Consider the following 21538-nt stretch of genomic DNA (forward strand, 5'->3'; position numbering starts at 1 on the left):
ACTTTGTGGATGAAACTTTCGGAGGACTTTATGAGGCGGAACACAGCAAGGCCAGTTCTCAGTATGCAATGGGTTCTTCCTTATCCCCACTGCAAAATTAATCAATTAGGAAGATCAAGAAATGAATGTATCTCCCTTTGGTCCTGGTGATGGGAAAGGTACAGAAGAGGACAAGAGTCATTTACTTGTTTGAGCAATTTATTTTTTAACAGTCTGATCATTGTGAGTGTTTAAATCTTCTGGTCCAGCATAGGAATAGGGAATATTGTTAGGACAGGTAGGTCCCCCATGAGTTCCAGGCAAATTTATATAATATACCTGGGAAAGTCAGAGCTACAAACACAATGATCCCAAATAAAAACAGGTGAGTAGAATATAAGTCCACAGAGATTGTATGGACATATCTCTATCTCGATTTATATCTATATCATATCTATATCTATAGCCAGGCAAAATTACCATCTCCTACAATGCCAAGTGTGCTTCCACCAATATTGAGTTACAATTAAAAAAAAACCTGCCATAAAAATAATAATAATACTTCTCAGTGCCTACGTGGAAATGTTCATTTATTCTATGAAGACAATTAAGTGGGAATGAAGCCAAATCATAACCATGGAGCAAATTCTGGGTGAGCATGAACTTGGAGGCAGACCAACTGACTAAGGGAATTTTATGTATCTACCTAGACTCCAGATGTTATTTGTCAATAGATCCAAACATGATGGCTAGGAAGATTTAGCTGGGATGGACACTTGTTGCTGGCTTCTGAGACTCATTTGTCTATCCCCTCTTTGCCTCATCACTCTTTTTTTTTTATTTTAAATTTATATACTTATCTTAGAAAGAGAGAGAGAGAGAGATGGTGAGCAGGGGGAGGGGCAGAGGGAGAGAATCCTCAAACAGACTTGCTGCTGAATCAGGAGTATGATGTGGGGCTCAATAGCAGGACCCTGAGATCATGACCTGAGCCAAAATCAAGTTTGTGCTCAGCCCACTGAGCCATTCGGGTGCCCCACATCATTCTTCTTTTGATTGAACTAACACATTCAATTAAATAGCATCAAATTTTGTTTCTTTTAGATAACTTTGCTATCCCTTTATTGACAGAACATATACAGACTTTACTTTTGATACTCAAAAGACAATCTTCTTTTCCTCATGTTATATTATCAGAAGACTCTTAACTATAAACTTCAGTACTGTCTTCCTTTTTTTTCCTCTTTAAAAAAGGAAAAAAAATGCAGCCCATTTATTGACTATCTAAATGGCACTTTACATGAATCATCTCTTTAAAATTTCTCAATAACACAGATATATTGAGATTATAATATATTTATTGATGTGGAAATATAGTGCATAGGTGTTTAGTGACTTGCTTAAGGTCATTGAGTTAAGTGGGAGAACCAATAGGGAACTCGGGCCTATGTGGGCCCAGTACTCAGTTTGTACTTTTCTAACCTTAAATTGAAAGACTGTGGTTACTGTTCATTCAACTGTGTAGTATGTAATCTATACATGATCATGTGCCAAAGTTACCAGATGAGATATTTACAATATACTTGTCCAAAGTATTATACATTCAATATGAATGAGGAAATGATATATAAGAAAAACTGATATACTTTGGAAGAAACTATGGAAACACCTTATATGGGAAGTAAGACCTCTAGTTATATAATACATAACAGTATTATCTTGTGTGTTCTATACCATGAAAGTATTTACTCTCCCTGGAAATGGTTTTGTAAATTCACTTATCAGCCATTTTAAATCTAAAAGCAAAGACTTGCCTTAGCATTAATTATATATGACTAATGATGGAGGGAGATGTGGGACTATTAATTCTGGTTATAACAAAAGTTAAAAGTTAGTTCTGTTGATGATTCATTTTGCCTAATCAACATCTTAATAACAGGTGAATAGATTAAGAGCCATAAGTAGTCTCAGTTTCTTATTGCTGATTGCCGTGATATTTTAAAGATTGAAATCAATAATTAAGATAATTAAGTCATTCAACGTCAACCTTCTATGCAGACATTTAAAACTATTTAAATAAATAGCTGGCATACATCCATATGACATTTGGGTTATTCTGACATGCTTTGCTCTATACCTGATTAGATAAAAAAGAGGGCAAATGATATATTTACAAATATACTAAAGTATGAGAATTTGCAATAGGACTTTGTAAAGTAAATTCCTAAAGATACAGAATAAGGTATTGTTTGACTTGGATGTACAAAACTCCAACATTTCCATTTTCATGAAACACGTTTACTCATATTACTTTATTATCCATCACCATTCAGAGAATTGCAAACAGCTGATAGGACACCCAATAGTGTACTCAATCCATCTGTTCATCCATCAACCTTATGGTGAATATGTGAAATGAAAGGTTTGCCTTAGGTCACAAAACCAAAGGCAAAATTTAATCATGACAGTTAAAACAAAAAACAAAACCCTACCAGCCATGCTTTAGCCTTTTGGCTAAATTTGTACTGAACTTGCCTTGTTTCCTTTACAAAATAATCTGACAAAACCTGAATGGTGAATCTTAAACAACTATGTCAAGTCCTGTTTTACAGTTGATAGTAATTTAGTGGACATTAAAAAAAATTCAATCAATAAATCTATATAAAAATGGTCAGGACAATATATATTTTTTATGGATAATTTATAATGTAAGGATCTTTTAGATTATATACTTGTTTTAGTTGTGGGTAGGGGGTGCACACTACATCCTGGAAAATGCTAACTTAAATTTGTCCATCACAAGTGGTCTAAAAAGAAGCACCGCCTGTATCTTTAAGCAGTTACTCTCAATTCCCTCCTGCCTATCTCCACACAAAGCACTAAGGCTCTACTGAATTAATTTCTATCTCTATAGATTATCTATTCTGGACGTTTCATATAAATGGATTCATACCGTATGTGGTCATTTTTTGTGTGTGTGGGTGACTTTTTTTTTCTGTTTAGCACAAGGCTACAATATTTCATCAGTATCAATCATACTGCCAAATAATATTTCATTGTATTGATGCACCACATGTTGTTTATCTATTCAGTAGTTGATGGACATTTGGGTTCTCTCCACATTTTGGTGGTTATGGGTAATACTGCTAAAAACATTTGTGTGTAAGTGATCCTTTTTCTCTTATTTATGGAAGAGTTTTGAAAGGATTGGAACTTATTCTTTAAATGTTTGATAGAATTTACCAGTGAAGTAATCTGTGCTTGGGCTTTTTCTTGTGGAAAGTTTTAAAATTACAAATCCAGTCTCTTGACTTATTAAAAGTATATTTGGATTATATTTTTCTTTCTAGAGTTAGTTTTGGTGTATTTCTAGGTTTTGTCCATTAATCTCAGTTGTCTAATTTGTTGATATATAGTTGTTCATAGTATTCCGTTGTAGCCATTTTTCTTTCTGTAAGGCTGATAGTGACATTTTCTCTTTTGTTCCTGATTGTAGTAATTGAATCTTCTCTTTTCTTTTAGTTGGACAGTCTTACTAAAGGTTTCTCCATTTTCTTGATCTTTTCAAAGAATCAGCTTTTGATTATTGATTTTCTGTGTTGTTTTTCTAGTCTCCATTTAATATATTTCCATTTTATTACTATTTTTATTTTTTTATTTAGCTACTTGAATGTAGTTTTTGATTCTTTTGCTTGTTTCTTAATGTAGGAGGTTAAGTTATTTCTTTGAGATTTTTCTTTTTTATGATTCAGGCCTTTTAACTATAAATGTCCCTTAAACCTTGCTTTACTTATATTCTGCAGCTTTTGCTATGTTGTGTTTTCATTTTCATTTATCTCAAAGTATATTCTAATTTCTCCTTTGATTCTTCTTTTACTGTTTTATTTTGTTGTGTTATTTAAGGTTAGTTATTTAATTCCACATATTTGTGAGTTTTAGAATTTCCCCCCGGTTCTTTTTCTTTTTTCTTTTAAGATTTATTTACGTAGAGAGAAAGAGCACAAGCAGAAGAGGCAGAGGGAGAAGGAGAGAGAATCTCAAGCAGACAGTGCACTGAGCATAGAACCTAACTCAGGGCTTGATCTCACAACCCTGAGATCATGACCTGAGCTGAAATCAAGAGATGGTGGCTTGAGCAACTGCGCCACCCGGGTGCCCCTTCCCCTGGTTCTTGATTTCAAATTTAATCCCGCTGTGGTTGCAAAGGATACATTATATAATTGAAATTATTTAAGTTTAGTGAAGCTTATTTTATGGCCTAGCATAGTGTCTGTTCTGGAAAATGTTCCATGCGTGCTGGAGAAGAATATATTCAGCTCTTGTCAGGTAATGTGTCCTACAGATGTCTATTAGGTCTAGTGGATTTACAGTGTTGTTCAAGTCTTCTGTTGTCTTATTTAACTTATGCCTAGTTGTTCTAGTCATTATTAGATATGGGATATTGAAGTCCCCAACTCTTTTTTTTCTCAACTTTCTCTTTTTGGTAGTTTTATGGTTTTAGTAATACAAATACTACTCTCAACTCTTATTTTTGAAGTGCCTATTTCTCCCTTCAATTCTGTCAGTTTGTGCTTCATGTATTTTGGAACTTTATTGTTAGGTGCATGTTATTTAATTACTGTATTTTATTGGTTTATGGAGCTGTTTATCATTATGAAAAGCCCCTCTTTGCTCTGGTAACAATGTTCTTCAAGTCATTTCCCCCCTGATATTAGTATAGCCACTATAACTCTCTTTTCCTTGCAGTTTGCATGGTGTGTGTGTGTGTGTGTGTGTGTGTGTGTGTGTGTGTGTGTATTCTGCTACTCTCTGCTTTTAGAGTTTTAATCCATTTACATATAATGTAATTAATGATAAGATAGGAATTATATTGGTAATTTTGCTGCTATTTACTGTATGTCTTATGGCTTTCTGTTTCTTCATTATTGTTCTTTTTGTGTTACATAGCCATTTTCTAATGTAACACTTTAATTTCAATATAATTTATATATATATATATAAAGTTATTTTGAAATGGTTGTGCTGTATATTACAATTATCATCTTACTTTAAAATAATCTTGTTCAGATTAATACCAATGTCAATGAAATCTGGAAACTTTGTTTCAAATTGCTATGTCCCCTCCCTGTTCCTTTATGTTATTTTTACCATATAAAATATGTGTTTTCATATCATAGTATTTGATAAATAATTTAATTCTATATAATTTAGCTGATTTAAGGCTAACAAGAAAAATGTAAAAAGATAAACACCTATAGTAGGAAAATTTAGGTAATTTAAAATAGATGGAGACGTAGTCTGAATAAAGAGATTAAGTTAATTCAGGTCTTAATACTTCCAGATATAGGTCAGGCCAAAATTGATCAAATGATTTAAATATTTTTGTTAAAATGTCATTTAAAAAATCCATAATAATCAGTTTTCACATAATCAAGTCAATGATACTACAGTTAATCTAAATCAGCAAATAATGGGAAAAATGAGTGATTTTACCAAATTTATATATATATATATATATATATGTACATATATATTTATATACATATATGGACAAATTTCATAGAGAAAAAATATTTAAACATTATTTGTCTCCATTAAAAATTACATTTGAGCTCTTTCAGAGTGCTCTGTAACATTTGGTAATAAAGTTAAAAAAAGAGACAGAAAATAAAATAGAAACCTAGTGACTAAAATGCCTTCTTTTGCTTTTGCTTTTGTATTTACTATATATAGTAGGATATATCATTATTGCAAAATAAAGGGGATTTTTTTCTACACATCTAAAACCCTGTAAAAATTCGTCACAGATTAGTAGCTTAGAAAGGGCGATATTTTCTTTCCCTTGCTTAGAGAAAGGAAGCCAAATTGGTAAACGTAGAAGAACTAACATTGAACACATACTATTTTTGAGTATATTATTAAAATTTTAGTGTATTCCTCCCAAAACAGATGTTTTATACCTATAACCCTTAGTACCTCTGAAGTTTATCTTATTTAGGAAATCTTCGCAAATGCTATCAAGTTAAAATGCAGTTATTAGGGTCAGCCCTAATCCAGTATGACTGGCATCACTCTAAGAGGGAAATTTGTATATAGAAATATGCATGGAGAATGTCAAGTAAAGACTGAGGCAGAGATTACGGCGAAGGGTCTGTAAACCGAGGAATGGCAGGGCCTGCCAGCTGCCACCAGAAGCTGCATGTACAATAGGTCAAGGCGTGCTACGGATTGCTAGCTGTTCCAGAAGCTAGGAGACAGGCATGAAATAGATTATCCCTTAGAGCTTGCAGAATGAACCCATTTTGCCGACATCTTGATTTTGGTCTTGTAGGGTCTGTAATTGTGAGACAAGAAATTTTTGTTGTGTTAAGCCACGCAGTTCATGATACTGCAGCCCTAGACGATTAATCTACATACTATTCATAGATTTCACTTATTCCAGGGACTTCGTATTTTAAGAAACTTGAATGGATCATTTTACATTTCTGGATAATAAATGATTCAGTTTTTATGTCAGTATGAACTATTGGAAAAATACCATAATAATTATACAAGATAATTTGGGGCTCAATTAATAGAAAGGTATTTCCTCAAATATTAACCCTTTTATTAAGTTGTTACATTGCAAATTATATGTAGGTTAGTGTTGTGAGTAGTTAAATGTGTGCTAACCAACATTTAAAACCGGAATTGCTCATGTTTAATTCCCTACAAACTTGGTCTTGAGTGCTACAGTACTGTACATTTCTTTCATATTTTTCTTGATTTCCTTGAAAATGAAAATCCGTCTTTTCATTTGAACTTTGATAAACTGCTGACATAGGAGATGCCAGTTATCTTTGTGAGACGATTTTTCTTAAACACAAAGGGCTATAAATGTTTCTTTTTTGAGGTAAATACAGAAGGCTATCACAAGTGCTCTTTAATTACATTTAATCTTTATATGGACTATATTTTAAAGTGTCAAAGAAATAAGATATAATTTAAGGCTGTGTTTCATGGCAAGGTGTGTGTGTGTGCATGTGTGTATGCATATATGTTTTAACTACGTAAACATAACTGCAAGCCTTTATTAAGTAATATTAAAGGAATCCATATAAATGTAGAGCATCTCTTCCCTGTCCAATCCCTCCTTTAAATTATATTAAGAAGAATGGGTTAATATACAATTTGAGAACTCTGGAAACCCCAGAGATGTTTTTAAGTTATTTAACATAAGGTGGCTCATCTAAAGAGTGCTTAAGAGAGCATTATAGGGACCTAGCAAAGAATTAAATGTTTAAGTGTTTTCTCAAGTTTAATATTTAAGAAAAAAATAATTAGGTAGATTCTTATACCTCATAGGCATTACAGGGAACACTCATAAAGTATAAAATGTCTGAGGACAGAAAATACATTGACATTAAAAAGACAGCATTTGGGGGGCACCTGGGTGGCTCAGTTGGTTAAATGTCTGACTCTTGATTTTGGCTTAGGTCATGATATCAAGGTCATGGGATCCAGCTTCATGTCTGGCTCCTGCTCAGCTTGGAGTCTGCTTGAGATTCTCTCCCTCTCTCTCTGCCCCTCCCCCCACTTCTACTGTAAATAAATAAATAAATAAATAAATAAATAAATAAATAAATAAAAAAAATCTTAAAAAAAAAGACAGCCTTTGGGAGGGTCCTACCTATGCTCTGTTCAGATGGGTTTAAATAGTTGTGCTCAATACGTATTGATGCCTTTCCTGGTATAGTGCTAATGGAGAAAAATAAGTGCCTAGAATGCTCAAAAGGAAACATATGGCAGTAGTAACCTTCTACCATTATATACTAATTTATTTAAACCCACTAAGGGATGGAATAGGTAGCTGAGGATTTATTACATTGGAATTTACCAACTATGAACCAAAGGAAATTATAATGCAGACAGATTTAAAATCAGGTGTTTATTTAAGAAGAAGAGAAAATTTATGGTAAGCCCTTCTACAATTAGGACTTTGATGTGTATTGTTTTGAATAGTTTATCTACGAACTATTCAACAAATACATGATTACTGTCAACTCTGTGTCAGATATTAAGGTAGGTACTATTTCACACTGATGTAGTCTGCCCTTGAAGAATACACAGTTTGGTATTAGAGATATGACTAAGCCAAGAGATAATAAAAAAAAGTGTGGAAGGCATTATGATACAGTTAATACCAAATGCTTTGGAGAATACATATATGAGAATTGCTTTTGAAATTAATAATTATTTTCTACTGAAAGGTTACTTAGTATTTGGTGTCTGAAAATATTCTGTTTGCCACAGTACCCTGTTTGCACTGTAAAGTTTACGGAAAATATATGTTGTTTTCTACAGTCCAAATTTTTTAATAGTTAAGAAGCTATATTCAACAGGGGAATGTGTTCTCTATCATTGTTCTCTAAACAGAGGTTTTACAAATTTCCTATGAGAATAGTTTCATTTTAGGTTTTCATTTTTATTATAATATAGGTTTTCATATTTTATTATAATTTAAACATATATAAGTACATTCTGGATCATCCAGAAGAAAACCTTGTAAGTACATACATGCTACTTCAGAGCCTGCATTTATATATTTTCTAGAGCATTATAGTAACACAGTGTAAATGGGTATGGACTGATGAGAAAGTGCTGAAGTAGTCCCATAAAGAAAATCCTTGCTAATTGATGGCCCCTGAGGCATACAAAGAGGTCATAGAAATTCAAAGAATGAAAAGTTGGAAGAATTCAATGACATGATACAGGGTGCCAACAGACATGTTGAAGCATGTGAGTAAGATAATATTGTTACCTTACTGCAAATTTGAATGTCATTGACTTTATGGTTTTCCTGGCTTTACATTTGTAAATATGTTTCATTATATAAACATGTAAAGCTATGTATATTCATATTTTGTGGTTTTATATATTTAAACACATTTTAATTAAAATTGTTTACATTATTCAAAGTCTTCTCATGCAACTCTTGAGTCCTGGGTGCCACAACCACTGAAAAGCTTTCAAAAAAGCTGCTGACGTGTAGTGTTCAGACTTACCCAGAAATGGGTCACAGAAGCCATGTAATTTTGGGAAGTTCCCCTCTTTCTCTTATTTGTGGGAGATTTTAAGGCATACCTATTTTTACTCAAAATTCTAGGTATAGAAAGCCAAGTTGCCATTACCATCCCTGAACTGGACTGCTATATAGTCACGAATCATCTTCAGGACTTTGTTTCTTAAACTTTGAGGACATAGAAACCACATAAAACATGAAACAAAACAAGTATCTTAAGTGTCAGGTATTTAAGTACCTGTTTCCCCTGGGACACATGGAAGAGTACAAATTAGTGAAAAAATTATCTTTTCCTTCTGAAATTATCCCAAGTTTTCCATAAAGACATTTTTAAAGTAAACAAAGCCTAGTGTGGTATGTGTGGGAAGATTAAATGACAGGCTGGCCGGAGTGTAAAAGGTGTCCTGTCATTTAATCTTCTGACATTCCCCAAAAGAGAATTGGCATGATGTTTCAAGTGGATTGCAACTCAGGGTCCCAGATGATGCCTGGAAGCCCAGAAGAGTGAATTAGTGTAAATATCAAATTTATGCCTGGGATATATGGTTTAACATATGACATGTTAGCTAAAAATATCTGTGGGCAGTGTAAGAGCAATGAGTTCAAATAGTCCTGCTCAAATCTTAATTTGAATACCTCTTACTGTGTGACCTAGAGCAATGTACTTCGCCTCCATATATGTTAGTTGTCCCATTGGTGAAATGTTAATGATATTTCTGATTGGTATGGTATGCATGAAATTAAGTAATACAAAGAAGAATAACTTGGGGTGGCTGGCATACATTCAATAAACATTTGGTTAATTACAGATATTAGTACTATTGTTATATATTTTATTTAATCGGAAAATAAACTGTAAAGTAGTTTGTTTTTTAAGTATAGAAAGTTAATATGTAAAGTTAAATATACAGTAGGGGCACCTAGGATGGCTTAGTCAGTTAAGCATCTGACTCTTGGTTTCTGCTCAGGTCATGATCTCAGGGTCATGAGATCAAACCCCAAGTCAGGCGCTGCACTCAGCAGAAGTCTGCTTGGATAGTTCTCCTGCCCCTTCCCCTGCTCTCTCTCTGTCTCTCATATAAATAAAAAACTATTTTAAAATATACAATCTAATGCCACATTTACATGGATATCCTTTGCCTAAGGATCTAAAGAAGACTCATTTCAGATAAAATTGCAAGTGAAGAAGATACTAGAACACATCTTATATTTTGCATGGTATCATTTAAAAGCTATGCAAGACTGGAATTTCAGGGAATTTGATTTTCATGCACTGAAAACGCATGCTTCCTTTTTAGCTGACTTTTTATCGGGTATTTCCTATTCCCTCAACCCTATTTCTTTTAGAGTAGCCCTGGACTGAACAGAAATCATTAAATAGGTGCTTCTAACTATGTTCAAATCTTCCATCTGCAGTACCTAAAACTACTGTATAAAAAATACATCTTAGAAAACAGCAGGTATGTATATTAATCTAAATTATTTAAGCCATTTTTCAAGTCCCTTTATTTGCCACCATGGATTGCATTTAATTTATTTAAGTGTGCATTACCTTTTGTTTTATAACCTGCCGAAGGGAGAAGCGTGTCTAGAGGGAGATTTACTGGGAGCCTAATAGGAGAAGAAGCAGTGTTAGGAACCATAAATACATTAGCTCGTTCAGTTGATACTCGGTTAAGGGGTATGTGGACAGAGATGGGGAGTAGTGCTGGAACATATTCAACTTCTGTCTTTTCGTCTTGTCTGTGTGGTTTTCTTTAACACCGGTTTGCTTTTTGTTCCTTGTTTCAAAATCCTAAATCATAAGAAACAAACAAATAGGCTTTTTACATTCATTTGTGTAACTACTGAGTTTGTACTTTTGTATATATATATATATATATATAGTATATATATAAAATATATAAATATATTTTTCTTTGTTCATTATTATTAAATAAAACAGCTTTTTTTGTGTATATATATATATATAGTATATATATAAAATATATAAATATATTTTTCTTTGTTCATTATTATTAAATAAAACAGCTTCCAAAAAGGTAAATAATAGTGTATTCAATGAGAAATCATTTCTCATTGACTTTAATTAATTTAACCACTTATCAATAGGAGACTGGCGTATAAATATTTAAAAGACCAAAACCAAAATTAAATGACACAGTATTTGGTTCTAGTGGATAGAAAACTTGATGTGCCGTCAGATTGCCTGGAGGTCAGTGATTGAGGAGCCAGATGTCCTACTTAGAATATATTTAAATGATTTGTTGGAACCACCTCTCTGAGCCATTGCTGATTGTAAATATTAGATAATTTTGAAATAAAACACTATCAAAGTATAACTCCTGGCCCCCCTGAAACGTCTGGTATCCTGAATTTTGGACACTTTACAAACTGTCAATTTGATAATACATACTGGACTTGTTTGCATAGCACTTTTAATTTTAAAGCTCTATTTTCTAGTCAAGTACTATATTTGAGTATATTTACTTTTAATATCAAATCTATTTAAAATGACCTTTTCTATTGCATCATTGTCATGTAAGAGAGTTAAGCTTGCCATTTAAATGCAAAATAGTTGCACCTTTATTTTTTAGAGTACCGAACATTGATTTTAAATGGCAGATATCTAAATTATTTACCTTAATGAGTGAAAAAATATAATTTGATGATTTTGTTTTCTGTCCATCAGTGATCGCTGTAGTGCTTACCTAAGTGCCCTTATGATACACAAAGGGAAGATTGAATATTTTTAAGGCCAGGTTGCTTTTAAATATATATCTAATTGCACAACATTACGCGATTTGAAAGTTTAAGTAGTGTAGATAGATATAGGCAACTTGAAAAAGTAAGAAAAACTATTTAAAGCTTTAAACTATTAAAACTTTTTCATGGGGCGCCTGGGTGGCCCAGCGGTTAAGCGTCTGCCTTCGGCTCAGGGCGTGATCCTGGCGTTATGGGATCGAGCCCCACATCAGGCTCTTCCGCTATGAGCCTGCTTCTTCCACTCCCACTCCCCCTGCTTGTGTTCCCTCTCTCGCTGGCTGTCTCTATCTCTGTCGAATAAATAAATAAAATCTTAAAAAAAAAAAAAAAACCTCTTTCATGAACAGTGTAAATGCATAGCCTTTTGTACTTTGAAACTAGTATTAATAAAAATGAAATGATTATAGGATATTTCCTTTGAATGCTTAGACTCTCATTTCTTTCTTCAAATGTCGACCTTCACCCAACTTTCCTACTTGTCCCCCCACAAGAACGGATAAGCCATCATGAATTCCCTTGTCTGTGTACGTGCATTTCTTCCCTGTACGTAATGCTGTTCATTGTTCTTACTTCACACTGTCCCAGTAAAGTTCATCTTCTATCCATATTCAAGATGCAACCTCTTTTATTTTACAAACCTTGCAGTTATCACTTAATCTTTTAATAATTATAATTGTAATTTATAAACTTTAGAGTTTACCAAGAAAAATCTGATTATTTTTTATATATAACTTTATTAAAATATTAGTGGAAGTTCCACGTGAGATGTTCTGAAAACACTTTCCACTATGACCCTTCTTTGAACTTGACCTCCGACTCTTCCTTTCCAGCCCTCTTGCTAAACACAGATAGCCCAACCAGTGGCTGCTAAACACCGAGGAAGATTCCCTCTTTTTCTGAGAACAGTTTTTGCCCAACTATTCATGAAACCACCCGGACTGTTGCTGCTAAGCCTCTGTAAAAACTTGTCTTTCTTTTCCCAAAGTGGAACACCCCTTGGCAAAGACACTTTCCTTGATCAAACTTAGTTAAACTCTCCTCCAAACTCTCTTTTCAATAGGCCTCAACCTTTAGATTGTGTGATAATGTTCAACAGGAATGCAATTAACATAAAAATTAACATAGTGGGAAATGTTCATAATACTTCTGAATGTACTTTCTTGCTTTTAAGTATATTGGTGAGGAAATTAAAAGTAATAGCAATTTCCTTTTTATTTTAGGGAACTCAACAATTCAGAATTTCAGTGATTTGTCAAGATTATTCAACTAGTTAGAGAGAAGAGAGTAGAAAACATTACTTCTGACGGAAAAAAAATGCTTCTCAGATCTATCAGTGAGCTAAGTAAATTGGAGGAATTAATAGATAATACCTTAAGTTAAATTACCAATAAAATATAACATTGAGTTAATTAAGTCATTTTATAAAATATTTGGGCTTTACATATGGTTTCCTTAATTTTATACATCCCAGGTTCCTTTGTGTTACTGAAAGAATGAAGTTAGTAGTTACATATTGAGATATGAAAAAGAATAAACAAGGAGGGTTTAAAAATTATGTGTCTGTATATGTGTACATGTCCTAATTCATAATCTTTTGTTATGTCTATTGGAAATTAAGTAATTTTTCATTATTAAGAAAAAATATAAATCTCTATTCATTCCAGCAACACACTGATGAATGTCATCAATCTTAATGGACCATTGAAGACCACTTACCTTATAAATCAATTTATAGTACAATTTAAGTATAAAATCAATTCCCCAAACTATTTATGCTTTGCTCATATAAATATAAACACAGTTTATTTGTTATAAAGGATTAAGAATGCAGAAACTTAAAAGATTTTTTTTATGTAAAGATAAATTGTATTTAAACATTCATCTATTTCCTAAAGTTTCTACAAATGTAATGCCACCTTAAAAACTGAAGGTTTTATGTAAAAAAGGAATTTAAGTGAGTACTTTATAACTGTGTGTTCTGCATTTAGTTAATTTCCATAGTTTGTTCACTGAAGACAGTTGTGTTGTTTTATTCATCTTTTCTAAACCAGCTACTTCATTTTTATCGCTGAGCACGCAGTTTACTTTCTAAAGTAATAGCTACATAGTAAATGTTAAATAAGCAACTGAATACCTACCAAAATAGGTAAATTTACACATTTAATCTATCAACAAACTTGTACACTTACTAAGTAGTAAGTGTTGTCCTAGGCAACAGAGTTTTAATATAAATATCATTTGTTTCCAAAATATAAATTCAGTGGGAAAGGTAGGCATAAAAATAAATGGATGCAATTCAGTTTTGCGATGGTGGTGGTAAAGAGAGGTTATGGCGGAGTATCAGAGGGGTGGCATGCATGTACCAGGAAGGCTTACCTTAAGTAGGTAAAACTAAAGCCAAACCTCAGAAAATCTTAGGTGGAACTCCCCTTTTCAAAGAAATTCAAAACAAAAACATTCTATTTTGTAATACTTGAAACTCTTAGTCACAATCTAACTGTCTGCTTCATTTCATGGAAGAGAAAGAAGGCCGGGCAGTGATATTACCTACTGCATGTGCTATTCATGCTCTAAATTAGATCTGACACCTAGAGAATTCCCATTTGTGAAAGAGTGCTGAATGTGTCACCATTGTCCACATACAGTGTTATGTGTTTCATGGAGAAAACCGAGACTGAGATTCAGCACAACAAAGGAAGAAGGATGGGGAAAATGGGGATTATTTTGACATGGACTATATTGTATAATCTTAGGGTTTGGTGATGTTGTGTGAAGCCTCCTGAGAAGTTAGGAGAGCTTTTTTTGCCACCATGACCCTGGATACAATACCAGCTTTTCTGGTGTACCGCTACTGTCTTAGGAAAGTGAGAACGCTAAACTAAACGATGTGCTCTGGGCAAAGTATGTAAGTAACATCTTTTGCTTCATTTTTGTCATCTGAAAAATAGAAATAATCAGAGTATCTGCCTCTTAATGTTTTTGTGAGAACTAAATGAAATAACACATTCAGTATGCTTAGGGAAGTGCTAATGAACATCAACTAATTTCTCAATAAAGGTATTATCATTAATAATTCAAAGTTTAGGGTACCTGCTAAGTATCCAAAGAAAACATAAAAATATCTTTTAGTCTCAAATTCCATATTTGTTAAAATATTTTTCAGGTGACAACTTTTATTCTCAGTCTTTGGAGGATTTCAGCCTGCATATTTCTGCCAAATTATTCCTCTGTTAGCATAGTCTATTCCATCTTATGGACTGATTAGTATACAGGAGTGATTTTAAGAACACATTTTGAGAACAAACTCACTATGGAAGAATAAAAGCTATAAATTACATTTCCCACATAAGATGCTATAAAATGAAAGTAAAGTGAATAGTAACAGTACTGTAAATAAGAAAAGTACCATTAATAGAGCAGAGATTTTAAGAAATTATAAAAAATAAATAGGAAGTAGTTGAAATTGAACAAACTCTAGAGAAAAAAACTAGAAAAAAAAAATCAGAGTTCAAAACATTAGAACAGGACATCTGTATAGTTAAGATGTGTGTTCCAAGATCAGAATCAGCTGATACAATGGATAAGAAAAGTCCCTGGAAAATAGTCGATACTGATTATTTCTGGCCGAACTTTCAGAGAAGCAAGGCTTTTGAAGATAGGTAAGCTCCAAGGTCTCCCCAGGAGAGATCAAACACATTCAAGAGTGCAAGAGGAAAAGCTATGTCCCAGGTACCTAGACAACCAAGTAGTATGGGGAAACACGCGTTTAAACAAGCTTCTTGGGGTTCCTGGGTGGCTCAGTTGGTTAGTCTGCCTCCAGCTCAGGTCATGATTTGGGACCCTGGGATCAAGCCCTGTGTCCACTACCTGCTTAACAGGGAGTCTGTTTCTCCCTCTCCCTCTCTCCCTTCCCCTCCCCACTCTCATGCTCTCTTTCTGTCTCTCACTCCTTCCCTCTCAAATAAATAAATAAATAAAATCTTTAAAAAGAAAAAAATAAACAAGCTGCTTGTACATTTAAGCCAGCAACATGGCAGGTTGGTCCCACCCTTGTAATCCTAGCCAGCATATTCAGTAGAGAAAAAGAAACAGTGGAGAAAATTTAAAACAAAACAAAACAAAAAAGCAGGATTCATAGCTGACATTAATGTCAACATAAAAACTGAGGGGACACAAAGTGGATTAGAATTAGAAAGTTCATTAGATTTGCCAGATATAGCATTTAAAAAACGAAAATCAACTGCACTTCATAGGCTAGCAATAAAGAGTAAAAAATACATTTTAAAAATTACCATTTAAAACAAAGCTCTAGGATATCAAAGATGAGTAATGAAAGATGGGTAGGACATTTGTGGAGAAAATTATAAAATGATTTTAAAGTATAATGAAAATGAATAAATCCATATAGAAATACATATGGTGGTATTTAACAAGATGCCATTTTATAAATTTCTCCAAATTCACCCACGAATATACTTAATTCCTATTAAAATCCTGATTTAATTTTTCAAGGATTTTTGCAAGCTTATTCAAAAAGTTATTTGGAAAAGCAAAAGCTCTAGTAACAACAAAGACAATTTTCAGGAGAAAAAAATAACTCTGTAAGGAAAATCACCCTGTCAGATAAATAACAGCCTTATTACGCTCTACATTTAATTAAGGAAATATGACCTTGGTATCGGTGTATATAAACAGCCCAATGGAACACAGCGCAGAAACAGAACTCACTGTAAATTGGTGAGTAAAAGGTGGACAATTCAAAAGTATTACAAATTTTTTTAATTCAGAAAACCATAAAACCAAGTCATTTCATACCATTCACAAAAATAAATCCTGTAAGAAATAATGGAATGATCTAAATGTCAAAAGGCAAACTTTTTTTTTTCTTAAGATTTTATTTTATTTTGACAGAGAGCGAGAGAGAGTAGAAGCAGGGAGAGGGGCAGGCAGAGGGAGAAGGAGAAGCAGGAGGGACCTGCTGAACAAGGAGCCCGATGTGGGACTCGTTCCCAGGACCTTGGGATCATGACCTGAGCCAAAAGCAGATGCTTAACCAACTGAGCCATCCAGATGCCCAAAAGACAACCTTTCTTTTAGAGAAAGGTTCTGGAACCGTTTCAGTTACCTGGACCAATAGATTTTCTTCTCGGAAATTTAGAATTGTGACCCAGCTGCTTCCAGGTGACTGATGTGAGGGTAAGGCGTGTGAATAGAGGGCCGGATGTCTGGGTGCTTACACCTGGAGGGTTTGCTTATTTTCCCTTTTTCAAAAGCACATTGTTTAGTTTGTCATGGAATTTAAGGTCTTTTAGATACATAAACTGAAACCGCTTTTCATTTGAAGTAGTATGGGTGGATTTTTATCTTTGGATTCGCTCATTTATTATTCACATTTTCCCCCCACATGTTCAATAATGTAGTTCTTTAGGAAAAGAAATCCATACGAACAGTAAGGACAAGAACCAAAACAAATTTGTTCTGAAAATTAGTCTAGTTCTCCAACGTGCATTCGGTTGCTTTGATGTTTTAATGCATATATTTTAATAATAAACTACCTGTTTAGTAATATTTCTGTTTTAGGTCATAACAGTACATTGGATTTCATCTGTCAGGACCATAAATTATTATTTCAACTATTATGGCTTTCAATATATTTTCCAGGTTGTATTTTCTTTAAGTTGGTATTAAAATAATTTCAAATAATAATGAAAAATTCAAAAAGTATTGCATAAAGAAAATATTTCTTACTGAATCAGCTTATTTTTATTTCTTTTCTGAGTGTTATTTTCCATAAAAATTTACATACTCTGAATGAATTACTAAATAAATTGTGGAGTGTTAACATCAGATTTGCATTTATCTTTTATTTTTAAAGTGTTCCATTGATTAAATATTGCATATTTAATGACATTACTGGCAGTACTCATGTGCTTCTTGAGTAAATCATATATACAATACATTAAAGAGTAAATTTATGAAATATATAAATCTAACATGTGACTTACACTTGGCTAAAATTTAACTCAGAGGGTATGTTATGAAGTACTTTCTAGAGAAAAGGAAATCAAAAAAATAAAGTAGAAATGCATTAAAGCAGTCAGCAATATTAACCAAATTTGTAGAAACAAGTTCAAAAGTGACAGTATATTACCATTTACAATATGCCACTCAAAAATAACCATAAATCCATACTATATGTCCATAATCTTACTGTCCTGCTTCTATACTTCTGGTGAATTTGAGTCTTTGTTTTCCAACTGCAATCACACAGGGAAATTATTGCTAATTAGATTGGTAATGTGTGGATGTAGGTTCTGGAGATAACATCCCTAATGGACTCACAAGGGGCCTGAGACTTGTATTTGAAAAGGAGATTCAGAAAATAACTGTATATGGGGAAGTGTCATTGAAGGTAAGACCTGAAGGCTGAAAAAGTACAGTCTACTGTGTACAGTGTGAGGGAAGACCTTCCGGGCTAAAGGAATAGCATATTCCAAGACCCTGAGGGGAGGAATAATTAGACATAATTCAAAGACTGAAAACATAGTGTCTGTCTTGGAATCCTGCAGATTTGAGATGTTACACTTCACATTACAATTTCATTCATTTATGTATTTATTCATTAAAGCAATACCTATTACCACTGGAGGAATGTTATTTAAGAAAGAGAAAAAGAGAAAAAAGGAAGGAAGGAAGGAAGGAAGGAAGGAAGGAAGGAAGGAAGGAAGGAAAAATAGAGAGAGAAAGAAAGAAAGGGAGGGAGGGAGAAAGAAAGGGGGAAAAGAAGGGAGGAAAGGAGAAAGCATCTGTGTTTTTGAAGCCAACTTTCTAATGAAGGCAACCAACATTAAACAATCAATCTCACAATAATAATTTGACTTCATGGTATATAAACCTCTGACCATTTTTATCGAAGAAAAGTGAAAACTAAACATATCAACAGATGTAAAATTTGTGCTAATTTTCTTGAATTATGTGATACTATTTTTACTTCATTTGAGTTTATAATCATCTATTCAACACGTTTACTGCTCTTAAATCTTCTTCATTTATGTCCACTTCTTACTTACCACTGTCTCTATATTATTATTTTTCTTATTGTTGTTAAATCATTCATTTGCAAATAACATTTTGCTAAAAAACATACTTGAAGCCTAGGTCTACATCACTTTTATCCTTGAAATCATAACTAATAACCAGGAGAACATCACAACAAAATATTTTTCAGTGAAATAGCACAAATACATACAGCTGTGGACTAAAGCAGTTGACAATATGAGAACCCACCTGGGAAGCCTCCCTGTTATAGCACCCCACCCCATCCCCCCACCCCCGGCAGAGAATGACTGAGAAAGTGGAGCAGGTCTAGTAATGGCAGAAATCTCCTGGACATACCCACTCCGAGAACGAAAGGACCCATTCTTGAGTGGAAAAGCTGCAAATAGGACTAAGATCCATCTTGACTGCTGCATTAGGGAAAAACCATAGCCAAAGCGGAAGGTTATGTGATGGTAGTAGGTGTCATAAAAGTGACAAGTCTCTGAAAAACTGTATCTGCTACAATGGACGGAGCAGCTCGGAAGCAGGAGCCGTGCACTACAATAGCAGTTTCAAGTGAGGGAACTTTAGAATCTCAGTGCTGGCTATAGAAACACTCCTGAACTGATGATGTTTGAGAAGCAAAAGAGATTTTAAAGTAATGGCCCATCATGTTAGAAACAAAAGGCCAGAGCCCAGGAGTAGAAAAACCTATAAAATTCTCCTAGCTTTTCACTCCCCCACCAGGAAACTTCTATTTATTTTTTCCCCCCAGGTTTATTGAGATATAACTGAGAAATAACATTGTGACAGGATAAGGTGTATGATATAATGATTTAATATATGCATATATTGTGAAATGATTACCATAATAAGGTTGTTTAACACATCACCTCACATAAGTTTTTTTTGGGGGGTGATATAAGAACATTAAAAATACACTGCCTTAGCAAATTTTAAATATACAGTACCGTATTGTTAACTACAGTCATCACGTTGCGCTTTAGATCCCCAGAATAAATTAGGTTAGTTTGTGTTTTATAATTGAACTATTTCTAGTAATACCTCTCAAATCTATCTGGGTCTTAATTTTTGTCATATTGGTATAATTTAAAAAATATATAAAATATATAAGTAATATATTTTTGAATTTCCATCTTTCAAATTATCAATAAACATTAGCTGAAATGATATTTCAAATGACACATTTAATTATCTAGAATTCACAGCTCTGTTTTGAATATGGAGACTACCTGCAGATAGTGTGGGGATTACAATCTAGAGGTGGATATTTTAGTTTCATATAATGGCAGTATAAATTGTTTTGAATTATAAGCTACACAAAAGCTAGGACTATTTCCTACAGAGTACAAAATCATTGGGAAATACAAAGAGGTTATTTAGGTTACCAAATTTAAAATTATACTGCATATCTACTGGTGCATCTCATTATCTCTGCTTTTATGTTGTGAAGAATATTACCAGGTTCACTTTATTTTGATAATCTTTTCCAATTTTCAAATTATTTTTTATTAAATTTATTTTAAAGTAAACAATAACATCTTTTTGTCAATCAAGTTTAATATATATAAAAAGTATAACTTTATAAATTAAATAATTACTGTGGGGTCACAAGATGAAGCAGTTAAAAAGTACAGGAACATTGCTTTGATAACTGCATAATGAGGAGTGAGATTAGTAATCTGCTGGCTTCATTAGGAATTTCTAGTACCGCTTAATTTTCATAAGGAAGTATATACGCTATTATTATTGATATATTCACTATTTAAGTAAGAGAGCATTTATGTTGGTCGTTAAATTCCCTTCAAGTTTTATGAGTTAATACACAGTTTGATGAACTAAAAGAGGTGTTAAATATGTTTACTTATCTAGAGTAAAATAAAGGAACTGAAAAATGAAGTCAAAATGTGCGAAATGAATACTTTCTTTCACATTTGGCTTTAATTACCGTTAAGTGTCAATATAAAGATTTTAAACATGGCCCACTCCCCTTTAGATTTCTGTAAGGAAGGCAGTTTTGCTGTTGTGGCTTAAATAGTTTTTCTGTGAGTAGTTATCTTATTATCTGACTCTCATTGGACTTAACTAGTGGAGAGAAGGTTCTTATGTTTAACTCTGTTTGCTTTGTAAAATTGTTACTATTTCCTTCTACTTTTTTTTTTTTAAGATTTTATTTATTTATTCGACAGAGAGAGAGAGATAGCCAGTGAGAAAGGGAACACAAGCAGGGGGAGTGGGAGAGGAAGAAGCAGGCTCATAGCGGAGGAGCCTGATGTGGGGCTCAATCCCAGAACGCCAGGATCACGCCCTGAGCCGAAGGCAGACGCTTAACGGCTGCGCCACCCAGGCGCCCCTTCCTTCTACTTTCTAACATTTATCACATAACATTTTCCATTTTAGACTTACTAAAATTGGCTAGAATATTCACTTCTCGGGGCGCCTGGGTGGCTCAGTCCTTAAGCGTCTGCCTTCGGCTCAGGGCGTGATCCCGGCATTATGGGATCGAGCCCCATATCAGGCTCCTCTGCTGGGAGCCTGCTCTTCCTCTCCCACTCCCCCTACTTGTGTTCCCTCTCTCGCTGGCTGTCTCTATCTCTGTCAAATAAATAAATAAAATCTTAAAAAAAAAAAAAAGGAATATTCACTTCTCAACTTTTATCCTGTATTTTGACT

The sequence above is a fragment of the Ursus arctos genome, unplaced genomic scaffold (genome assembly GCF_023065955.2).
Source record: "Ursus arctos isolate Adak ecotype North America unplaced genomic scaffold, UrsArc2.0 scaffold_13, whole genome shotgun sequence".
NCBI lineage: Eukaryota > Metazoa > Chordata > Mammalia > Carnivora > Ursidae > Ursus > Ursus arctos.